Genomic DNA, 23,853 nt, shown 5'->3' with positions numbered 1-23,853 from the left:
CATTTGGCAGAGGGCCTTAGTGAGTAGCAGGTTACAAAATGCACATGGCTGGCTTTCTATGTGGACGCCATTTGGCAGAGAGGGGTTATATGAAAGTGCGTAGCACATGAAAAAACGCACATGGCTGGCTTTTTCGATGGACGCAACTTGGCAGAGCAGGGTAAAGGCGACACACAACAACACATTTGGCAGTGCAGGATACAAAAACGCACATGGCTGGCTTTTTCCAACTGTAAGCGATGCAAGGGTTGCACTACACAATGGCATTACATTCGATTCGCACATACCATTGGCATAAGTGAATTGGACGCCATTTGGCAGAGGGCCTGAGTGCGTAGGAGATTACAAAACGCACACGGCTGGCTTTTTCCGTGGACATGACCAAAGACGGTCACTTGGTGAAAGGTCGACATGCATTGGCAGACTACTTTCCAACTGGAAGCGATGCAAGGGTTGCACTACAGACTGAAGTGGATACAACTGGAAGCGATGCCAGGGTTGCAGTACACACTGAACTCGACGTGACGCAAGACGCAACTGGAAGCGATGCAAGGGTTGCACTACACACTGCTGCACACTGAAATCGACGCGACGCAAGCGACACTGTCGGCAGGGCTGTGGCAGCAGAATAGGAAAAGTTCCAGAACGTTGGCGAATAATAAATACATTGAAATGCGATGATTGGTTGAACCAAACAGTCACAAAGCGATGACTGGATGAAAAATACAGTCACTGGGTGTAAGCATGATGTCACTGTCAGTGAGACTTGTGATTGGTCAGGGGCAAAAGGGGGTACACGGAATTATGGTGTACGTAGTGAAACGTAATATGCGCATGCGCACCATTATTGCGCATGCGCAAAACGAGGGGGGGAGGTACACAGCTCAATGGGGTACAGAGCTCTATAGCACACCGGCACATATTGGCAGCGCTGGTGCTGCTCGGCGGTAAATTGAAATAAATGACCGCAGGACCCAATCCACTGACCCAGCGAGCAGTGAAGAACAACACTGTGCAGCTGAGCTGTTCCTGCTGTTGACCCTGAGGGTGTGAGTCTGGTGGCCGGGCGGCTGGCACAAGTTTGTAAGTGCCACTGACTCATCGTTTTAATGTTAATCTAATTTGCTTTTAAATTGAGTGTTTAGCGCGCGATCAACTGCCTGCTGGGCAGTGGGTCTTTGTTGCGGCTTTGCTTTAGGCTCAAACTCATTGAACTCGAAAAGTGGCAGCGCACTTAAGTTTCCCAGCTACCTTTGGGAGTATCTGTTAGTCGCTGCAATCCCGAGACGACCTTACTGAGACCCATCAACACAAGAATTTAGTTGACGTTTGTTGCTCGGCATTCTAGGTCTTTAGACTCCTGACTTTGCATTGGTTGAATGGATATTTTATTTACAGGTTAAACTTCTATAGAAATGCATTTGTGGTAAAGAAGGATGAAGACCACGCCGAGCAGGTAAGGTACACTTTCTTCATTTGACGGAGAAGCATGCAAAACAGACACTTGCCAGCTGGTCGGAGGATCAACTGACCATACAAGGAATGTTCCGGTTTGATGGCCAGGCGGCTGTTCACTCTTTGAAAAAGAACAACGATGGATTTATCGGATGTCCACCCATCTTGTAGGATTAAACGATAACATCCTTTGGGGCACGTTCCTGAAGAGTTAATAATGCCACCTGGGTGGCTTTTGAAATGCGCTCTTGATTAACTCAGTATCGTTTCTGAATAACAAGCTGCACAGTGATCCTTTGTTTTATGCTGAACCAACACACTCTGTATAATAGAACTATAAAGCACGATACTCATTTAGTGACCCCCAATGAAAAAGAAAGAGTATGTGTGATAATCAATATTTATCAATTGTTTACCAAAACGTCCAAACTACACATACAGAAAAAACTCCTTTAGTTACTGTTGAGTCTTTGGTAACGAAGCATTGGCCATAATTACCTCTATGTTAAGAAGGGGCACCTTTGTTAATCAATGTTCCCCGTTCATCATAAAAAACGCACAAACATCGGGTCCCATGCAAACTTTTTGTTTGATCGTGGCAGCCGTTGTGTTATTGTCAATAGAGTTTTTTATCATTAAAACAGCAATAATGGCCGAGACGGGGTTACATTAATAGAGTTTTTTATCTTTAAAACAGTAATAATGGCCGAGACGGGCTTACAGACATTTTTTGAGCCCTCTTTTTCTACCAATAAAGTTCATTCTGTTCGCCCTTGAAATAACAACAGACAGTGTTCTAGCTACCACGGCGTACCGTTATGGCCACGCCCCCATACACGCGTCACACGTGATGACGCGGCTGGGGAACGCTTTTTGAATCCGGAAGTTGCTGGTCACAGTAACATTCGGACCAGGGAGAACACTCGTAGGTACGGTGCGGGAACAAGACGAGAAGGGAAGTAAGTTAACGGCTGACAGGATCTCTGATACTGTAATGCTTAGTTTGTTTTTTTAAGTCTTCCTGATCGCTACTCCCTTACTCCTTTCTAGATGCCCAAACGTCTGTTCCCTCTCCCTATGGCCTCCATGATACACTGAATCAAGTGATTCTACGTAAGTTCAAAGTTTTTCCTCCATGTTGTAATGTCACATCTTTGCCAGTAATTTTGTCTTCCCACTGCATCCGTGGGGACTCAGATTCTGAGATTAAATGTGCACAAGCTGTCCCGGTTTCTTGAGAATACCGAATTCCGTTTTTTTGAGTTTTTAATGAAACGCTTTTAGTGGACAGAAGGATTAATTGGCCCTTCAATATTGCGCAGTATGTTTAAAAGAAAACTCCTTTATTTAGGAACATAAGTTTACGATATTGTCTTTGCTTTATGGTTGGAATTGAATACATCTTACATGAAGAAGTATGACACCTCTTGTCCTTTTTAGGTCGAGCTGGTGTAGCAATGCGAAGCATTACGTCCAGCGAAGTATCTATTGTTGGCCACTTCCTGGGAATCTGAGACAGGTGATGTGCACGCGCAGGAGATTCCCCATGTGAGCGCGCACGTCTCCTGTCCCACATTGCCAGGAAGCAGATAACACACACACACACACGCGCGTATACACACACACACACACACACACACACACACGCACCCCCCCCACCCCACTCACGGGCTCCTGCGCACGCACACATCCCCCCCACCCGACTCACCGGGTCCCACACGCGTGAACACACACACACACACACATACCCTCCCCTCTCACGGGCTCATGCGCACACACACAGCCCCCACCCCCCCACCCCACTCACCGGGTCTATCGGACTCCTCTCATCCCGCGGTGGTGGCGGCTGCACTGGCTTGGTAGGCGGCGGGGTCAGGCACCGGCAATGTTCCTCGAGCCCCCTCCGCTTCTCTCCCCAGACTGAACGTCACGTTTTCTGCCCAGCGGGACCTTTTGCGTACTCTCGGAAGGGAGCCACCGGTCATACCGTCGTGCTAAAGGTGTGAGCCAATGAAAGGACGCTTGCGGTTCAAACCTCGTTTTCGAACCCAATCCGACCTGTAACAGTTCGGCTGGGGTCTTAACGGCGTTTGGTCGAAAGAGTCATGACATCTAGTGAAGGAAAGTCCCTTGTTACCCTAGTAAACATTATACTGCCCTACTTCACAACCCTGTGGGTCAAGTGCTAAAAGCCTTATGTTCTGCTCATTTTGGGTCCAATACTAAGGGGGCCCAGGGTGCTGGCCCCTACCTATGTTCTTTTTTTTTTTATGGGCATTTAGCTGGGCAAGAGATGTTAGACCGCTGGATTGTTGTGGGACCTCCCTGACTAGTTTTCACTTCCCCCTGAACTACAATAGAGCTGCATTGCTATTGCTCTCTGTCCGACAAGAAATCAGCCAATTTCCAATTTCCAATTTAAAACATTTATAGAGCGCAGCGTGCACCGTACGGTTTCTTGGCGCTAGTGGAGAGATCAGCAACTAAGGCAAAAAGAAACCTGTCGTAGAAAGAGGGGAAATTACACGGAGAAGGCCTGTTTAAAAAGAAACGTTTTTAGGTCTTTACGGAAGGTAAAATAATGAGTGGCAGAACGAAGGTGATCAGGGAGGGAGTTCCAAAACGTGGGGGCTAGGGTAGAAAAATTAGTTCAACCCCACTTTTTGCGTTTGAAACGTGGGATTTGAAGGAGAGATTTGGAGGAAGAGCGAAGCTCTCTAGTGGGGACATATTCTTTTATTAGCGAGGAGATGAATGCAGGGGCAGTGCCTAGACGGGCCTGGAAGACCATGCAACCGGTCTTAAACAGTGAACGTTCCTTAACAGGAAGCCAATGAAGCTCCCTGAGAAGAGGTGTGGAATGATGATAACGTGGGAGACCATAGACCAACCTGGCCGCCTGGTTCTGGACCATCTGGAGTCTCCGCAGGCTGTATGCTGGAATGCCGTTGTAGAGGGCATTGGCATAATCCAGCCGCGATATCACCAGTGCGGCCATGATCAGCTTGAGTGCCTGTGGGGAAAAAAAACGGGAAACAGTGCGGATGGTTCGAATGGTGAGGAAACAAGAGGAAACTACACCGCTGATTTGTGAGTGCAGGGTAAGCTGGTTGTTCATTTTAACCCCCAGTGTTTTAACTGTGGTTGAGGGAGTGGGGGAGGGACCAAGAGAGGAGGGCCAGAAGAGAGAGTTCCAGGGACTGGACGAACCACCAGTGAGAACCAACTCGGTTTTGTCCGGGTTCAATTTGAGATGGTTGTAGTTCATCCAGTCCCTGATGAATGTCATCGTAGACTGGAAATTGGAGACAGAGAGAGGAGAGGAGGATAGGTCGAAGATGAGCTGGAGGTCGTCGGCATAATTGTACACGGTGACCTCCAGCTGCTGAAGAGCGAAAATAAGAGGAAAGATATAAAGGTTAAATAATAAGGGAGAAAGGGAGGAGCCCTGGGGAACACCACAAGTGACAGGAAGAGGTGTGTTCGTGAAGTCTCCTATCCGGACCGCCTGGGTACGGTCTCTCAGGAAGGAGGAAAGCCATATCAGGGCTGAACCCTCTATTCCAGCCGCCTTGACACGGGACAGTAAGATGGTGTGGTCCACCGTGTCAAAGGCGGCGGAGAGATCGAGGAGTACCAGCGCCTGATGTTTGTTATTATCCATACCCTTCCTGAGGTTTTCCAAGACCGAAACCACAACTGATTCGGTCGAGTGCCTGGGACGAAAGCCAGCCTGGCAGGAGGCCAATCCCCCATTAGCCTCTACGTGGGCGCTGAATACCGCGGTGGCATGGCGTTCCAGCACCTTGCCCAGGTAGGGCAGCAGGGAGATGGGGCGGTAATTGGCTGAGATAGACGGGTCCGCGCCAGGCTTCTTTAAAATGGGCACTATAGTGGCTGATTTGAGTGCCGGGGTCACTACTCCCTGCGCAAGGGAGTTGTTGAGGAAAGTAATGGGGGGTTCGGGGCAAGAGGAGTAGATTTGTTGCAGGATTCGTGCCGGACAGATGTCTGCCGGAGAACCCGATTTTACTTTGGGGAGTATCTCCCGGAATCTAGCCTCAGTAAGGGGAGGGATTATTATTATTTATTATTTTACAGATTTGTAGAGCGCATGGCTGCCCATAGGCGTCCCAGCGCTGACAGACAAAAACCTAGTGAGAGATGTTTTATGGGAACAGCCATGTTTTGAGTGCTTTACGGAATGCAAGAAGGTTAGATTGGGCTCTGAGGCTAGAGGGGAGCGAGTTCCAAAGTTTGGCAGCGTTGAGGGAGAACAGTCGGCCGCCTGAGCGGGCCTTTCTGATCCTGGGGATTGAGGCTAGATAACAGTTGGAGGAGCGGAGAGGTCTAGAGGTGATGTGGGGTGAAATGAGATTTTGGAGTATGGGAGGGGCCTTGCCGTGCATAATCTTGTGGGTCGTACAGAGAGCCTTGAATTGAATTCTCTCTTGAATGGGGAGCCAATGGAGGGCCTTCAATGATGGTTTGGCAGAGCAGCGACGATGGGTGCCTGTGAGCATGCGGGCTGCCGCATTCTGGGCCGTTTGGAGTTTAGCTAGAACTTTTTTGGGGGCCCCTAGGTATAGGGCATTGCCATAGTCCAAACGAGATAGTACAAGGCCGTGGATGAGGAGTTTGCGGGATTGAGTCGGAAGCAAGGGTAGTATTTTTCTTGCCGATCTTAGTAGACCGTGACAGGTTCCAGCAATTTTCCGTGCTTGGGCTGAGAAGTTAAGTTCTTCATCTAACCAGATGCCCAGGCTTTTAATTTCTGGTTTGGACGCAGGGGGAGGGCCCATAGCTGACGGCCATATGGAGATGGAGCTGTATAAAGATTTGTTACCTAAAAACATGATCTCAGTTTTTTCGTTATTCAGCTTGAGGTGGGAGCTACTCATCCATTTTATAATTTCGGTCAAGCAAGTGTGCAGGTTGGGAATGGAGAGGTCTTGCTGGTTAAGAGAGACCACAAGTTGAGTGTCGTCGGCATATGTCAGGAGTTTGATGCCATATGGGGCGACGACCTTCTCGAGGGGGGACATATAAACATTAAAAAGGGTGGGCTCAGAGACGAGCCCTGTGGTACCCCGCAGTTGATGGGTGTAGGTCTGGACGTGAAGGTGCCCTCTGTCACCTGAAAGAGTCGGTTTTTGAGGAAGGATAAAGGTAAGGTGACTTTGAACAGTGGGAGGGGAGGGATCAACAAAGGCCGATGAGGGGGGGGGATGTTAGACTTGATAGTAGCGATCTTCTCCAAGAAGTAAATGTTGAGTTGGTCACATAGTGACTGGGATGGAGGGATTTGGGGTGAAGCTCTATCGGAATTGGCCAGGTCATTCACTATACTGAATATTTCTTTAGGTTTGTTTTCAGCTGACATTATTTTTGTTGAAAAATAGGTGGTTTTAGCGGAGAGAATTGCATTTTTGTAATTGGCAAGTGATTTAAGATAGAGGGTTTTTAATGAGGGGCAATAATTTTTCCTCCACTGCCTCTCTGCCTGTCGAGCAGTCAGTTTAAGTTCTTTTAGGTGGTCGTTAAACCACCTGTTGGAGTCCTTGGGTCGCCGGATGGAGATGCGACGCAGGGGAGCCACTGAGTTGCAGCCTCCAGTCAACCAGGTGTTAATAGCGTTGACTTGAGAGTTGGATGAAAGCCCGGAGAGAATCGGAGTGGAGTTCCGCAGCAGGGACGACAGGGCAGGAAAATCAACTCTGTTCCAATTCCGCGCCCAGGTATTTTTGGCGTGTGGGACTTTAGATACAGGGTTGTGAGAGATGGTGAAAGAGATGAGGGCATGGTCAGACCAGAGACAGGGGGATACGGTCACCGAAGATATTGGAAGATTGAGGGACCAAACCTGGTCAAGTGTGTGACCATGAGAATGAGTGGGGACAGTTATGTGGGGGACAAAGTTCAAAGAAACAAGAGATTCCGTAAACTCTTTCGAAGCAGTGCACTCCGAGGGATCCGAGGGCCAGTAGTTAAAATCTCCTAGCACCAGAACCGAAGCGTAATTGACCACCAAATTGGCCAGCAGGTCTTGAAATGCTGGTAAGAACAGAGACGAAAACTGGGGTGGGCGATACATTAAAAGACAAGTAATAGGAGGGGAAAAAGAGAGGGAACGGACTACAAGGAACTCAGTGGAGGGAATGGGGGGAGAGGGAAGGGTTTGAAAGTTTAAATCCGACCGAGCGATTAACGCCACACCGCCACCAGCCTTGCATGCCGGACGATCGGCACGTAGGGCAACGTAGGAAGGGGGGAGGGTAGCCAAGAGAACAGGAAGGGAAGAATCACAGAACCAGGTTTCGGTCAAGAGCAGTAAGTCAGGCTTCTCAGTATCAAGCAGGACAAACAGCTCATGATGGTGCTTGACCGCTGACCTGGTGTTAAGTAAAAGAGCAGGTAACGACGGAGTAGGGGGGAGAGGGTCAGGTAGAGAAGAGCAAAGTGGCAGAGGGATCGATCGAGAAGGCGGCGATGTAGGAGTGGAAGGAGGGACAAGCCCTACAGAGGCGATGTGCCTACGGACGGTTTCTGAGAGAGGCCAGTGGCCTTGGAGGGTGGTGAGCTCCTCAGAAGAGTATGATGTAAATTTGGCATGGGGTCGTGCCCCTGGCCCCGTCCGCAGCCCTGCTGCTGTCATTCTCATCCAGTGTTCCCTAAAGCTTAGCGCCGCTCTCTGGTGAAATAAACAGTAATAACCAGCCATGCTTTGTGTTTCAGCTCCTGAAGGACTGAAAAAAAATGTGCCATGATGCCCTGTGGATTCCTCCTGCAAAACTGCCCTCTGCATTCAATCGTAATGACTCTACAGCATAAGGAGTGGGCTGGTGGGTGGTGCATATTACAATAAACAACCAGCACATTCACTGTGTTGTGCTCCCTGCTTCTCCCCCAGTATAGATCAGGTTTTGTATTGCTTTTTACACCTGTCGGACTTCACCAAGAACTGCCACCCACCATCTCAGTGGGACCGGGTAATGACAGCAGCAGGTGCGGCGCCTCCTTCGCAAAGGTGGAGGAGCGTCGCCCCACTGCTCTCTGACCAGTTTAAAAAGGAAAAACAAAATGATAATAACTCTACGTTATTATCATTTTGTTTTTCCTACAGCCGTGGCTCAGTTCGTTTCCGATTAGTATGTGGAGCACCAGAATCAGATCAAGCAAGCAGAAGCTGGCCTCTAATTAACATTTGCTTTTGGCCGAAAGAGTTAGTCACGAGACATTATGCTCAATATGATTTAACTTCATTTTGATCAACTACTTTAGAGTATGGGGACAGCGATAATCTCCAGCATCTTTGTGGTTGCGGGATGACTTGTTAGTCTTGTGTCCTGCCTAGTGCTCTGGTGGGAGTGGGAGCCATTTTTTATAGACCGGCTACTTTTCTGCAGACACATCACAATGCTCTCCTTGGAGCGAGCCCGCTGGTCATTGCTTACCAAGAACGACCATGATTAAGGCAGAAAATCATGTACTGCTCACTCACTAATAATTAGCCCCCCTTTATTCCCCTGATGTAGGCAGCAGCAGAACGAAAGCGCCTCTGGTACATTGCTGAGATCAGTGAGATGCAAAAACACAAGCATTCAGTGCACTTTGCGCCAGGCGGAAAACAAAGCACCAGGGCCTCAGGAGGAGCAGAGTTTCTCTCTGCCCTGCTTGGTGAGCCGGTGTGCGTTTTCTTGGATGGAGAAGCTGGCGAGCTTGGAGCGTCATGTTTGTGCACTGTCCTCTACAAATCCGGTCAAACTGCATAGCCCCCTCCAAAGTAATGAGAGAAACACAAGACACCTTTTAGCACCTCGCACCACAAAGGGTATCTTGGCACTGACGTAGTGGTATTGGGAAACTGGAGCCCTTCATTTTATAGACCCCAGAGGGTGAAAGGGAGCGGCCCTGCTGTTCTTCAGATCTGCAAATGACAGACAGCTGAAATGTGGGAGCTAAACCAGAAATCCAATGGCGCGAAGATACCGAAGCACATTACAATGACGAAGTTCCACAGGGAACTTTATTAAGCGCATGTGAACTACAGCTGGGGAGAAGTTCGCCATCCTTACAACGAGCCTGCCACCCAAGGGACTCTGCCACCCTCTCAGCTTGCAGTGTATACATTCTGCTCCCACGGTCCTCAGGCAAAGCCCACACATGCGCTGATCCAAAGGGCTCCTCGGTAAAGCACGAATGCGCCGGTTATCATTTCCAATGCACTTCAGGTATTACCGTCAGCCCCTTTGGTACCCTGCACTACCCTTCCATCACAACCCCTCACAGAGGCATGTCCAAAGGCACCCTCGCCTGCCATTAGCTAATAGTCAGGCCCCCCTCTGGGACCGTGGCTGGCCTCCACAATGCAGTGTCCAGCGGCACCGCCCTCCTTTTTGCACTCTGGTGACTGCTGTCACTTTGACAGCAGCGTGAGGCGCATTTTTCACCTCTTACAGTCTGGTTTAATCATACATCAGCGCCTTTTGGGGTCCAGACAAACCTATTTTTATCTTTGCCGAGGTCTGTCTGTGTGGGAGTAACCCAATTTTCAATGACAGCCCCGTGATTGCGGGAAGGAATCACACCAACCCCCGCTTGTTAACCCCTTTGGTGCTAAGGGAATTAAAGAAGCGTGAACGGTTATTCTGCACAAGAGAGGGTCTATTTCGAACATAAGACGAACTCGTCCTGCATTAAAGCACTGACCTAGGCGCTCATCAATCCCAGAAGAAAACCAGCACAAGCACGCGCCTCACCCTCACCCCCTCACCCTCACACCCCCTCACCCCCTCACACACACCCTCACACATCCTCTCAACCCTCACACACTCCCCCACACCCCCTCAACCTCACACCCACTCACCCTCTCACCCTCACACCCCCACACCCTCACACCCCCTCACCCTCCCTCTCACTCTCACACTCCCTCTCACACTCCCTCACTCTTACACCCCTCACCATGACACCCCCTCACACCGACACACCCTCACACCCCTCACCCTACAGAACAAGTAAGTTGTTCTAGTACTTTGGCCTGGTCAGTGGCTGCCACCACTGACTAGTTCAACTTCAAGTAGATGTCACACAGAGCCGGTCGAGTCTCACACAGTAACACACTAGTGCTCCGTGATTAACCTGGCATAGATGATTATTGATGCAGACGAAGCCGCGCATTCGGTGGGTAATTATATTTATGCAGTTTGCTGGCACAGGCTGCGGCATCGCCAAGCATCTGCATCGGGCGGTGGAGGCTGCTCTGCTGCACAGCAAGCACTCACTACAAGATCACCGGGAGGCTTTAATTTATTACTGATTCCAGGCAGGTAGTTCAACAAGTAGCGAAGTGCACTACAGCACGATACAGCTGACCGAGCTGAGGTGACGTGTGAAACTGCAGCTGACAAGGCGGCGCCCAGAAGACCCATTCCCGACCCGTGGGTGAGGCCCCTGGATTCAGGTGGGATTCCAGTTGACAAGTGCCACTGCCCTGCATATGGTGTGCTTTCTTCCCTCTTGGAGTATCTGGGGTGCGGGTGGTGGGGGGTAGTCTGTTGAGGTGAGAGGCGGCAACGGGGATTAGAGTATATTAGATTATTAGATTTTCGAGGGCTCATGAGGGAAGGGTTGCCTACTGATGATGTCTGGTTGAACACTGCTGCAACTGTTTGCGTTGCATCCCAGCCTTACCAAATGCCTGTTGTCGGGGTGAATCTGTGCTGAGTTCCCAGGCCTAAAGTACATAAGAGGCAGCTGTGCCTTTACCAGCCACTGTGTGTCGGCCTCAATTGACATCTGCCGCCTGCTACTGCAGCTCAGGCCTCCTGCCGCGTTCCCCCGCCCCACCGAAGACAGAGGTTCAAGAGGACTTTCAATAGATCGTTCTCAAGCAAGTCGTAGACACTCCCCGGTCGAAAGACTTGTTTTATACAAGGAGTGAATTTACAAAGGTAGGCAAGCCTATAATGAGAAACCAGTGCCTCTCAAAGATCGACGGGGCTGGGCAGTGTCAGTGTGTGTCAGTCTACGGAGCCTGACTCCTCTCCTACTCCGCCTCTATTTTAAAGATCTGGCTGAAAAGAAGCGTAGCATGTGTCTAACTAACTCAGCACACCGAATTTAACAAACAGAGTCTGATGTGCATCATGTTTAGCTGTGTCACGAAAGCCGTTTTCTGGGCCTCATGTTAATTGTGTGCTTTGTGTCTGAAGCCAAAGGATAGGTTGTGTGGAGTTCATCACAGAGTACACAATGAAGCTGACTAAAGTGCAGAAAAGTAAATCTCCCCTTTCTTGGAATTTGGTACTGGCGGCGCAAACAATGATATTTCTGTTTGATGGAAAGGTGCAGATCTGCTGTTCTTAGGGTTTTACTTAGCGCAATGACATTTTCTCCTTTGTTGACATCTTATTGATTCCTCATTTCAGATCCTTCTTTATGGTTCTGCTCGACTATAACTATAGCTAGGTGTGGCTCTCAGGAATAGCCAGTTTAAACTGTGTGTGCACAGTTCTCTCATCTCATGGTCACTGCAGCATGTGCTTTAACTGTCTTAGGCCGCCACAGTTCTATTAAGCTTAAAGGCATGTTTTTTCTAATTAATTTTTCGACTCACACAGACCATGCTCTTCCTTCCCAATGAAGACACCCTAGTTAAGACTGGGGTTACAATAGACTGGAATATGCCAGTAGGGTCACATTCTGCATAGGCCCAGAAAAATAACATGGATTTCAAACCAACTGGTATTGGGGCTGAATTCCTTGTGTGTCCATGTGTTTTCATGCAGCATGTCAAGATAACTGATGAATAATGTAGTGCTAGAGCAAGATCAGCGTTTTGTCTAGTGACAGTTTTCACCAAAGAATCTAAATCCCGCATATTCACAAAACTGTATTATATGAGGATTAGCTGTGAGTTCCTGCTTTTTACTAGATTAGTGTCCGTTTATTTCTGGTGCTTTGCAGCAATTTTAAAGATCTTAGAGTATCTTGTTGCTTCAGTGGATGTAATTTCCGATATGTGTATGTTTTCCTCATCTTAATTGTATGATTTTGCTCGCAAGAAAGTGTCACTCATAGTTGTTGATTGTCACTCATAATTACACTGAAATTATGACTATGTCACACATAAGCAATCTGAAACCTTGGCAGCTATGGCTCAGTTGTTAGTTAACTGTTTCTTTCAATGGCACTCTGATGAACCCAGAGTTTTAGTAGAGGGAAAATATTGTATATATGTGCAGGGAATTTGCCAAAGGCTTCATGTGCTCAGGAGGGGAATCATCACGTTGTTGAGCATTGCTCTTAGTGCATGGTTGGTAGACTTAATAGACTTCACCGCTTTAATCACTCTGGCATCCCCATGCTCACCATCACCCAGAGGTGTGTTCTGCAGGCTGCCAGGAGTGTGTGGCAAAGCAGCAGGGGGACTGCAGAATGTACCACTGGTAGAAGGATGTCTAACTTGGGCTTTTCCGTTTGGCAAACAAATGTCATGAGTTCCAGGAAAGTGTTGAGGACAAGTAGAGGAGAGGGGTTGGCTAAGGCGCTCGACCTCGGACCTGGGGAACTTGGTTCGAGTCTCGGTAACGACGCCAAAAAACCCCTGTGATTCTGGGCAAATCAGTTAATCTCCCCGTGCCTAAAAAAAAAAAAAAAATGAAAGTGTGTCCTCATGTAACGTAACTGGTGCTATGTAAAGCGCTCTGATAACTGATTCGGTTCGGTTCAAGTTCGCGCTATATAAAACAAAAAAAAAAATATTATAAACTGCCTTTCAAAGATGGTGATTATCCTATAAGATGCTATCTGAGGTTCCTAACCCCAGATGAAGTGGAGTCTTTTCCTATCATATCAGATCCTGTTTGAAACCAATGTAAGGGGTCATTTCCATCTGATGGTTGCATTGCAATGCATTTGTTTCCAGGATATCAAAAAGGGAACTCAACAGACCTTTTTCAATGTACAGTATGACAAAAACAGAAAATACCATTGAAAGCTGTAGGCTACTGGCATGCTAATGGAAAACCGAGAGTACAGAAAGGCTCAGATGCAATAGCATTATGATTGGATCCAGATAGGGAAGCATCTGTACCAGAAACTTAGACCATGCCATAGATCATACAATAGACAGCAGATGGGATAATGTGATGATGACACCAGCGATTCCTACTACGCTCTTCGGGCGGATCGTCCCGCTGGTAAACCCGGGGGAGGTGTGGCGATGATCATCCGTTCCAGCCTTCAGTTTCAGTCTCTTTCCTATCCTCCCATGTGTGGAGTAGATTTCCTAGTTGCCCGTTCACTTAATCTCCGGGCTCCCCTTACTATAGCCCTTTTCTATCGCCCTCCGCAGTACATGTCCTCTTTTGTTCCTGCTTTGCAAGAACTCCTGGCTACGCTCGTTGTCAATAATTCCTCTGTGCTTCTTCTGGGGGACTTTAATTATTGGCCGGGCGACCCCAGAGAAGACTCATCTTCTAAGGATTTTTCTGCTACCCTTCAGTCTCTTAATTTTTCCACACACATTCACTCCCCCACTCATATCCACGGTCATGTTTTGGACCAAATTTGGTCAGCTTACTGTCTCCTTCCTCCCCCCATCGTCCTTCCCTGCACTTGGTCTGATCATTCATTGATCACCTTTTCCATTGAGCTCGGAGCGCAAGTGAGGCCTCCCCTACCTAAAAACATCATGGCCCGAAACTGGAACAGGGTGCACCTTGACTCTCTGTGTGCCTCCCTTGCTTCCTCCGGCCCTGACCTATGCAACCTCCCTATTGACCAACAAACAGACGCAGTGAATCACTGGCTGTCTTCTTCCTGCGATTTAGTCGCCCCCCTTAGGAAAGTTAAGACCTGTCGCCCCCATGACGCCCAAAAATGGTTTTCAGACGAGCTAAAAATCCTCAAACTGGACCTTAGACGCTCTGAACGCCATTGGAGGCGCAAATATTGCCCTGTCCTGCGAGCTAAATACAAAACGCTCTTGGCGAGCTATAAAAAAGCTATTCTGCGAGCCAAAACCATTTACTTCTCGGAGAGAATATCCCTTTTAGCTAATAAACTGAAGGAGATTTTCTCTATAGTTCGCAACCTTGTTGCATCTGACAGAGCCAATTTGAACATTATTCCTTCCCAAGACCTCTGCCTTTCTCTTAATGACTTCTTCCTGGAGAAGATTGCTAAGATTAAATCTAATATTCCCTCTGTCTCCCCGTCTCCCCCTTCTTCTGCCCCCTCTTTGTCCTCTCTTCCTCTTAATCAGTTTCCCCCTATCTCCCTGGATGTTTTCTCGTCTCTACTCCAGAAAGTGAAGTCCGGTTCCCCAGCTGACTGTGCACCAGCTCGCATTTTAAAAGTACTCTTCACCCATTGCCCTGACCCTCCTCTCTCTCTTCTTAATTCCTCTATTTCCTCTGGTTTAGTCCCCAATTATTTTAAATCCGCTATAGTTCGTCCTATTTTAAAAAAACCTGGTCTAGACCCTTCCCTCCCCTCTAACTTTAGGCCTATTTCCCTTCTCCCCTACCTCGGAAAGATCTTGGAGAGCTATATCACCTCTTGTCTCTCTTCTTACATCGAGGATAACCACCTCCTGGCCTCCCACCAAGCGGGCTTTCGACCGGCTCACTCCACCGAGTCAGTTGTCCTGTCCGTCTTGGACGAGCTAAAGAGTAAGGCAGATTCTAACTTGCCCCAAAGCCTTGGTGCTCCTCGATCTGTCCGCTGCGTTTGACACGGTCGACCATGCCATCCTTCTCGACCGTGTCTGCGCAGTGGGCGTTCGGGGCACTGCCCTCTCTTGGCTCGCCTCCTTTCTTAAAGATCGGACTCAGGCGGTACATCTTTCTGGCTACTCCTCCCCCTCCCGCTCGGTCCCTTGTGGAGTTCCCCAAGGCTCCTCCCTGTCCCCTCTTCTTTTCAACCTTTATATCCATCCCCTCATTCTTTCCCTCCTTGATATGGGGGTCTCCGTGTATAACTACGCGGATGACCTCCAGCTAGTTTTTGATCTTTCTTCTCCCCTGCACTCCCTACCCAAATTTCACTCCACTCTGGTCTTTATTTCAGATTGGATGAATCGGAATCAACTGAAGCTCAATCTGGACAAGACGGAGCTGGTCCTGACTGGCCCTTCCTCTTCCCCTTGGTCGGCCGCCTTTTGGCCTTCCATCTCTGGCCCCCCACCTTCACCAGCGGCCTCGGCAAAGACCCTGGGCATTAAAGTCAGTCGGGACCTCTCTATGCATGCCCAGATCAGCTCGGTTGTCTCCTCCTGTTTTCTTTCTCTCCGAATCATCCGAAAGATGTCCCGTTTCTTTTCTTCTGACGCCCTTAAGCTCATTATCCTGGCAATGATTCTGTCCCGTCTCGATTACGGGAACAGCCTGTATGTGGGCATTCAAGCGTATGAACTTCGCCGCCTACAGGCTGTTCAGAATCAGGCCGCCCGCCTTATTCTCCACCTCCCAAAGTCTGCCCACATGACCCCGGTTCTGAAAGCACTTCACTGGCTCCCCATCTCTCAGAGATCTCTCTTTAAGATGGGCTGTCTGGTCTTTATGGCTCGGGCCCGCATTGGCCCAGCCTTTATTAACTCTCTCATCACTCCCTATACCCCCAACCGTTCCCTCCGTTCCTCCAATCAATTCCTTTCCAATGTACCTCGGTTTCGTAGATCCAAAACCGGAGGCACCAGATTCTCTGTTTTGGGTCCCTCTTTTTGGAACAGTCTCCCTCTGCCGATTAGATCAATCACCATTTACTCCCAATTCCGTAAGGCCCTAAAAACCCATTTGTTTTCTATTGCATATTCCTGCTAAAACAATTCTGGCTTCTCCCATCTCCCTCAGTTCCTACCTCTAGCGCCAGGAAGCCGCTTGGTCACAGTGCGCTTTATTAAGAACCTTTTTCATTTAATTTCATTTCATTTCAGCGACAGTAGGGGACAACGTCGTGGAAAGTTAGCGAGGCATTATCAAGTTGTTAAAAATGTGGTAGGCTATAGTTGTAAGCAAGTGTAACTAAGCTGTGTTTTCAGATTGGGTACAGGTGACCAGGAGATTTAGAAGAGACAGGAAAACCTTCCCATTCATGCTTTAAATGAGTATGTGGATGACCTTTAAAACATTCAGGGATAAGGAGGACACAGAGCTGAGACTCAAACACAGACTACCCCATCTGATCTAAAGATCCACCAGATGGGTACTGATGGTTCCTTGTTTTTGTTTTAGTATTGGTGAGGCTGGTGTCACATTACACCCTTGGGAGAGATATATTGTCTTACAGTGCAAGACAGACCGATTCATGAATTGCATGAAGTAATGCCTAAACAGAAGGGAATGCATTGGTGGGTAAGCTTATCGTCCCCTGATCCTGGATGGGTCACTCGCTATTTGAAAAAAGGCATGTTTGGAAACATGGAAGACAAAGGAAAGCTATGAGCTCTGCCCTTACATAATTTCAAATGGCCAAAATGTTGACGTACACATGACTGATAAGGCATGTCAGAGGGCTACATAACCCATCCATAAGGTACAACCAGTATGCCTACCTCTCTAAAAAGGGTGGTCTTTGCCCTCTCACAATTGACTAATTTGTCAAAGGGGGTATTAGTCTGCAGAAGTGCTAGAGAGATTACTCTGCAAGCACTGTGGGTCCTCCTATAAATAAGACCAAGAACCTCCTTTCTGGTGTTCCAAGAATGAAGTGACCCAGAGCACCTTTCCTATTTTCAGTTTCCAGTTTTCCCACCCATTCACCAGATGAGCTTATCTCTTGCTTGACTCCCACTTACCAGACACACACCCCACCTGCTCTGTTCTTCTCTCAATTCCATGTGCGTTTCCCCTCTTACCTATTCACTAATGTGTAACATAGCCTTCTCACAAGTTTATAATCAACTCATACTCTTCTGTCCTTTTTTGTATTTTAGATGTGTGTACCTTCAGTTTATTATACTACTATTTGGAAAGTCCTATGTAATTTTGATGGAGGCATTCACCTTGTTTTCTGTACAATGTGTTGATACCCTTGGATCAAGTGGGCTTTATAATAATTTATAAATAAAAATAAGATATTCGTGGTGGGGGATCAAGTTAGATGAGGACCAATTTGTTATTAAAGGAGCACATGCCCCCAATGCCCTACAGGTTGACGTTTTGGAACAGCTGAGTTCATGGAAGTCTAATTGTTTCTATTGCTTATATACGTTTGTTGATACAACATTAAAAGAAGCCCTATAAATATTCAACCTCAAGACAAACACACCTGGTTCTGCACTGTATTGAACAAACAGATGCCAAGAGTGACCACATCACTGGTTCCCAACAAAAGGATCACCACATATATTCATGACAAAATTAAAAGAATGAATACACAAAAGTAGACACACTACAACAAAAGTGGAGAAAATCAAAAGATGAAAAACAAATCCTACTATACCTCTATAACAGAGATTACAGATGTGGCATTAGAAGCATAGGAAGACACTACTCCAAATGGGATGTATGATGGTACAACGCGGTACATAACACCGCAGTACCATCACAACACAGCTTTTACAACGCAAGTCGTTAGCACGACTTGCGCTGTAGGGTGCTGGACTTAGGAATAGTATGATTTACTATTCCAACTCCAGCCTACGTACAGTAGGGAAGGTGTTGGAATAGTAAATCACACTATTCCTTAGTCTGGAGCGCCCTCCAGCGCAAGTCGTGGTAACGACTTGCGTTCTAAAATCCGCATTGTTATGGTACTTCGGTGTTATGACTGCGTCGTAATGGTTGTTTACCCTCCAAATGTATGACTGAAGCTGGCTGCACGTCTAAGGAACTCTACAAGATTAATTCTACAATTAGGAGTTCCAAAACACTGAAACGCCATCATTGCAAGACTTCTGTGACAAACTCTCCTTGGAATTGACCTAAACAATTAAAAAGATAGAAGATTACTTTAAGATGAACACTGACCACTTCACCGCAAGACATGATCCAGCTACCTTAGAGACAAAAGCAATCGATCATCACTTAGTACTTTCAATAAACGCTAAGAAAGGGAATTCCTCACCATTATCACTGCAAGCAGACCATTAGGATCACCTTCAGACCTGGCACCTCTAAAAATATTTAAAGTTATCCTTCACGAAACCTGCTTCAGGAAGGCACCTAGAAGTCCCTGGAACTAGGTTAATTCGCACTAAGTTGAAACCTCCTATATTAGACCACTCTTAAAAAGAAAAACCTCTATCCAACTGACTGAGCTAACTACAAGCCTATATCAAATAACCCATTCTTGAGTAAAATATTGGAAAGAGCAGTATTCATCAACATTCAAAATTTACAAAAGAAAATGATTTGATGTCAGACCAACAGTCCGGCTTCAGACCAAGCAGAGGGACAGAGTCAGCCATAATATCCATTTAAGTGGCCTGAATCTCAGAGTAGACGAGGACGGAGTTGCCGCTCTATTGCTTCTGGAACTATGAGCTGCATTTGATAGTGTCCACCACTTCACCCTACCTCAAAGACTTCATCCTCTCTAAATGCTCAAATACATTACTTCATACCTCAAATATTGACAAAGTGTGCTTTACATTCTACCTTTCACATCAGCTCCTCATATCCAACACTGTGGCATCCCTCAGGGGTCCAAAATATATCCTCTATTATTGAATATCTACCTAAACTCCTTACCACACCTGATTAAATAATTCATCCTCAACTGTTATAAGTATGCAGATGACACACAATCATTATTAGAATGGATGGCAGGTATGACCTCTCAACCCAACCCTCTTTTGATTTCCAGCACATTGTAATTTCCCTTTTGGCTAATACTAGGCCCATATCTACAAACTTACTAGTCGCCTTCGTCTTGGGGGTATGAGGAAACCAATGTAGTATGCAAGTAGCCATATCAAAAACCAGCTGGCGTTCTGTAATTTGGTTTAGGAGATCACCCATATGCTTCAAGTCCGCCCCCACTGCAGCGCATCGAGAACACATCACATTGTTAGCATTATAATATTCCATGATCTTGCCCGGTGTCAAATAGGCTCCATGTAGAATAAAGAAATGCACCAGTTGGAACCGGGCGTTTCTAGTTCCCTTCGACGCCCTGCGCTGTATGTGCCCCCATGTGGCCTCTGGTATGGGTTTTCCAATGCTCCCTTACCATTTTAGGCGCAGCTCGTCCAATGGGACTAAGCCTTCATTCAGTATCCTCAAATACAAGCATGTAACTGCTTTGAAAGTGCCAGCCACCATCATCGCATACTGGCACGCCATCATAGTTTTACGTTAGGTCAATCCCTCTTTCCAATGTTTCTGTATCGCACGCGTTAGGGCCGCATGTATCAAGAAATCTCCCCCGGGGAGATCAAACTTCTCCTGTACTATCTGATACGACAACAGCTCCCCATCTTCATATAAGGCCCCCAGGACTTGGAGCCCTGCCTCCTCCCAGTCCCTCAACGAGGACCAGTCCCCTCCATGTGGCAAGGCCGTCAGCATCCCCAGTGGCATCTCCGGCGTGTAAGGGTGCTGCACGCCTGCTCTCTGCTGGGACCTGTTCCAACACAGCCTCAGTGTTTTTTCTTCCAACGTAAGGTCTCTGAGGTCCAACCTCTGCTGCAGTGCTATAAAGGACAGGACATATCTCGGGATTCCTCCCCCTCTGGCAGACTCAGGGCCCCTGAACTCTAAGGCCACCGCCTGTGTAAAGACCTGTAGCTGCGCTGCTATATAATACAATTTGAAATCAGGCACTGCTAGGCCGCCTTCCACTCTTGACCTCATCAATGTTTTGAGGGCCACCCTACGTCTTCCTGACCCCCAAATGAACCCCACCATCATGGACTTCAAGTTGGCAAACACCGAGCACAGCACCCATATAGGCAGTGTTCTAAAAAGGTATAGCAGGCGGGAGAGAGCCACCATCTTCAGCAACGCTATCCTCCCCATTACGGAAAGTGGAAGGGCACCCCAAAACGTCATACTCCCCTTTAGGGCCCGTATGCATCTCCCTACATTCCTCTCCAGTATATCACTAGCGCCATGATAAATATGAACTCCAAGGTACGCTAAACAAGACGGTTCCCATCTCACAGCCCGTAACATCTCGGGAATCCCCCTTCCTGGCTGTACTGGGAATAGACATGTCTTAGTCCAGTTAACTTTCAATCCTGACACCACCCCAAAGTCTGATAACAGTCGCACTGCTCCTGCCAGTGCCCCGCCCGTATTTGCCAAAAACAATAACAAATCATCTGCGTAAAGGGAGATTTGTTGCTGATCCCCTCTAAAGGTTAGGCCCTCATACCACCGTCCTAACCGAGCCCGCGCCACCAGTGGCTCTATTGCCAAAGCAAATAGTAACGGGGAAAGTGGGCAACCCTGTCTTGTCCCGCGAGCTACTGCATATCTGGGGGAAATGATTTGCCCTACCTTAACTCGTGCTACTTCTGTGGAATATAACACCGCCGTCCATCTCACAAATGCCTCGCCCAGCCCAAAACAGCCCAACGTTTTATACAAATACGTCCATTCGAGGCTATCAAAGGCCTTCTCTATGTCAACAGAGAGGATTGCCGCCCCGGGCGAGCCCTCACAAGCTTACCCCAAGACCCTCAGCAGTCTTTGCACGTTAGTAGCAGTATTCCTGGTAGGGATGAACCCAGCCTGGTCCTCATGCACCAGGCTCGTCATATGCTGCATCAGGCGCGACGCCAGGATCTTGCTAAATATCTTATAGTCCGTGGACATCATCGATGGAGGGCGATACACCGCCGTGTCTGTGCTATCCCTCCCCGGCTTCAATAATGGGACAATGAGGGCCTCCCGCATCGTCTCCGGTAGCTGTCCTATTTCCTGCGCCTCTCTATAGACCTCTAATAGCCTTGGCGCCAGTACATTTATAAATTGCAAATAGAATTCAACTGGTAGCCCATCCACCCCCGGGGTCTTATTCCGTTCCATCTGTTTAATTTTTTTTTTTTTGGAAATATGTTTTTATTGCAGGAAACAAATGGAATCACATTATTGGCACCTGGTAAGTGATGTAAATCAGTGCCGGCGGCACTGGTACGAACTCTATACACGGCCATCCAGCCCACAACCCGGGGGTCGGGCGGCGTGTGCCATTTCTTTGCAGTGCATATCCCCCCGTTGTGGCAGGGCACATCAGGTGGTAGGGATAAGTCTCCTCTGCTTTGCCAAACAACCCAATTGAAATACCCTCCCTTCCTTAAACAATCCTACCCCCCCAGAGGATTAAATTGACATTCACTATGGTACAGAACTCTGATGCTTGATGAAAGCGAATGGCGCTCCCTTTCCTCTATCCTCCTCCCTCCTCCCCTCTCGTCATTGGTAGTCTATCTTATGGTCGAATAGTATGTGATAAGAGACGTAGTTCTCCTCATTGGGTATAATTCACCAATAGCATGTCATTGGGATCTAGGCTGTCCCTCATCTGTACTGTCTGAGTCAGTATGTGTGTTATGGTCGCGCAGGGCCTGCACTAATGTCTCCCAGGCTTGCGCCGCCTCTAGAGCCCGCTCATCTCGTCGTCGCCTCGCCTGTTGGTATCTCAACGTGCTCTCACTCCCCGCCCACTTGAGAAGTTCATTGCGCCACTTAGTGCCTGTTGGACCAACTCGCGCCTTCCAGTGTCTGGTGATTTCTCGTTTGGCCAGAAGCAATCCTAAATCGATAAATTTACTAGTAATTTTAGTTTTAGGGGTATGTGGAAACCAGTGTAGAATCCCTACAGCCGCATCCATCTGCAACGATCTTCCGGTCACTTCGGATAGCGTGTCTCCTACAATCAACCAGTAGGAGGTCAGCATAGAACAGGACCACAGCATGTGAAAAAGGTCAGCTCCGGCTGTCCTGCATCTAGGACAGGCTGCCGTCTCCAGGTCGAAATATTTCTGTAATTTCTCCGGGGTCAGATAAGCTCTATGCAATATATAGAAGTGGACCAATTGGAATCGGGCACTGCGCGTGCCCTTCCAGGCCCGCCGCAGTAGCTGGGACCACGTGGGTTCCGGAATTTCCTTCCCTATGTCAGCCTCCCATCGGGCCTTAAGAACCGCCAGGGGGGTCAGCTTCTCATCGATCAATCTGGAATATAAGCATGACACTGCTTTAACCGTCCCCGCGGACATCATGACGTACTGGCATGCCGCCGACAGCTGTGGTTCCTCATGACCAGTTTTCCAGTGTGCCTGGAGTGCCCTTGTGACCGCCGCGTGGAGCAAAAAGTCGCCTCGAGGGACGTCGTAGCGGTCCAGAAGCGCCTGGAAGGGCAGCAGCGCTCCGTTCTCATAGAGGTCACCTATGGTCTGTATACCTACCTCTTCCCAAACCCCCAGTCGAGACCAGTCGCCGCCATGGGGCAATGCAGTGAGCATTCCCAACGGGATCTCCGGGGCATAGGGTCGCGGCCTTCCCAGTTTGCGATGCACTCGGTTCCAGCACGAGCGTATGGTGCGTTCCTCCTGTGTGAGGTCCCTCAATTCGAGCCTCTGTTGCAGCGCAATATATGATAAGACATGTCTGGGTATGCCACTGCCACGTGATTCTTCCGGGCCCCGAAACTCACGCGCCACCTCTTGGGTATAGGTCTGTAGCTGGGCAGCCAAATAGTACGTCTCAAAGTCGGGCGGCGCCAGCCCCCCTTCCGCCTTTGGTCTCAATAAGGTCCTGAGCGCCACTCTGCGGCGGCCCGAGCCCCATAGGAACGCCACTATCATAGAGTCTAGGCCCTGGAAGCTAGATCTAGGGATCCATATCGGGAGTGTCCGGAAATAGTACAGTAGGCGGGGTAGTGCCACCATCTTCAGTAGTGCTATTCGTCCCGCTACTGAAAGGGGTAGGGTGGACCAAAAGGACATGCTCCCTTTGAGCGCTCGGATGCCTCTGGAGATGTTACCCTCGAGTGTGTCAGCAGGGCGATGGTAAACATGCACCCCCAGGTACTTAAAACAAGCCGGCTCCCATCGGATTTCTCTGTGAATGTCCGGCTGGGGACTATCACTGTGGACCGGAAATAGGCAGGTCTTAGCCCAGTTCACCCGGAGTCCCGACACCTCACCAAAAGTCGTGAGCACTGATTCCGCTGTGGCCAGGGCCGTTCTAGCGTCTTCGAGGAAAAGCAGTAGGTCGTCAGCATACAGGGAAATGTACTGGTGACCCGACGGAGATTGCAACCCCCTGTAATGGGCCCCCGTGCGGATCGAAACAGCCAGCGGCTCTACCGCAAGGGCGAATAGCAATGGGGATAGCGAGCAGCCTTGTCTCGTGCCTCGTTCTACGGGGTATTGTTGAGAAATCAGCGGGCCCGATTTCACCCTAGCTACCGCCGAGGTGTACAGCACCGTGGTCCATCTCA

Source organism: Lissotriton helveticus, chromosome 7, assembly GCF_964261635.1.
Source record: "Lissotriton helveticus chromosome 7, aLisHel1.1, whole genome shotgun sequence".
Classification (NCBI taxonomy): Eukaryota; Metazoa; Chordata; class Amphibia; order Caudata; family Salamandridae; genus Lissotriton; species Lissotriton helveticus.
This window is presented reverse-complemented; position numbering follows the sequence as displayed.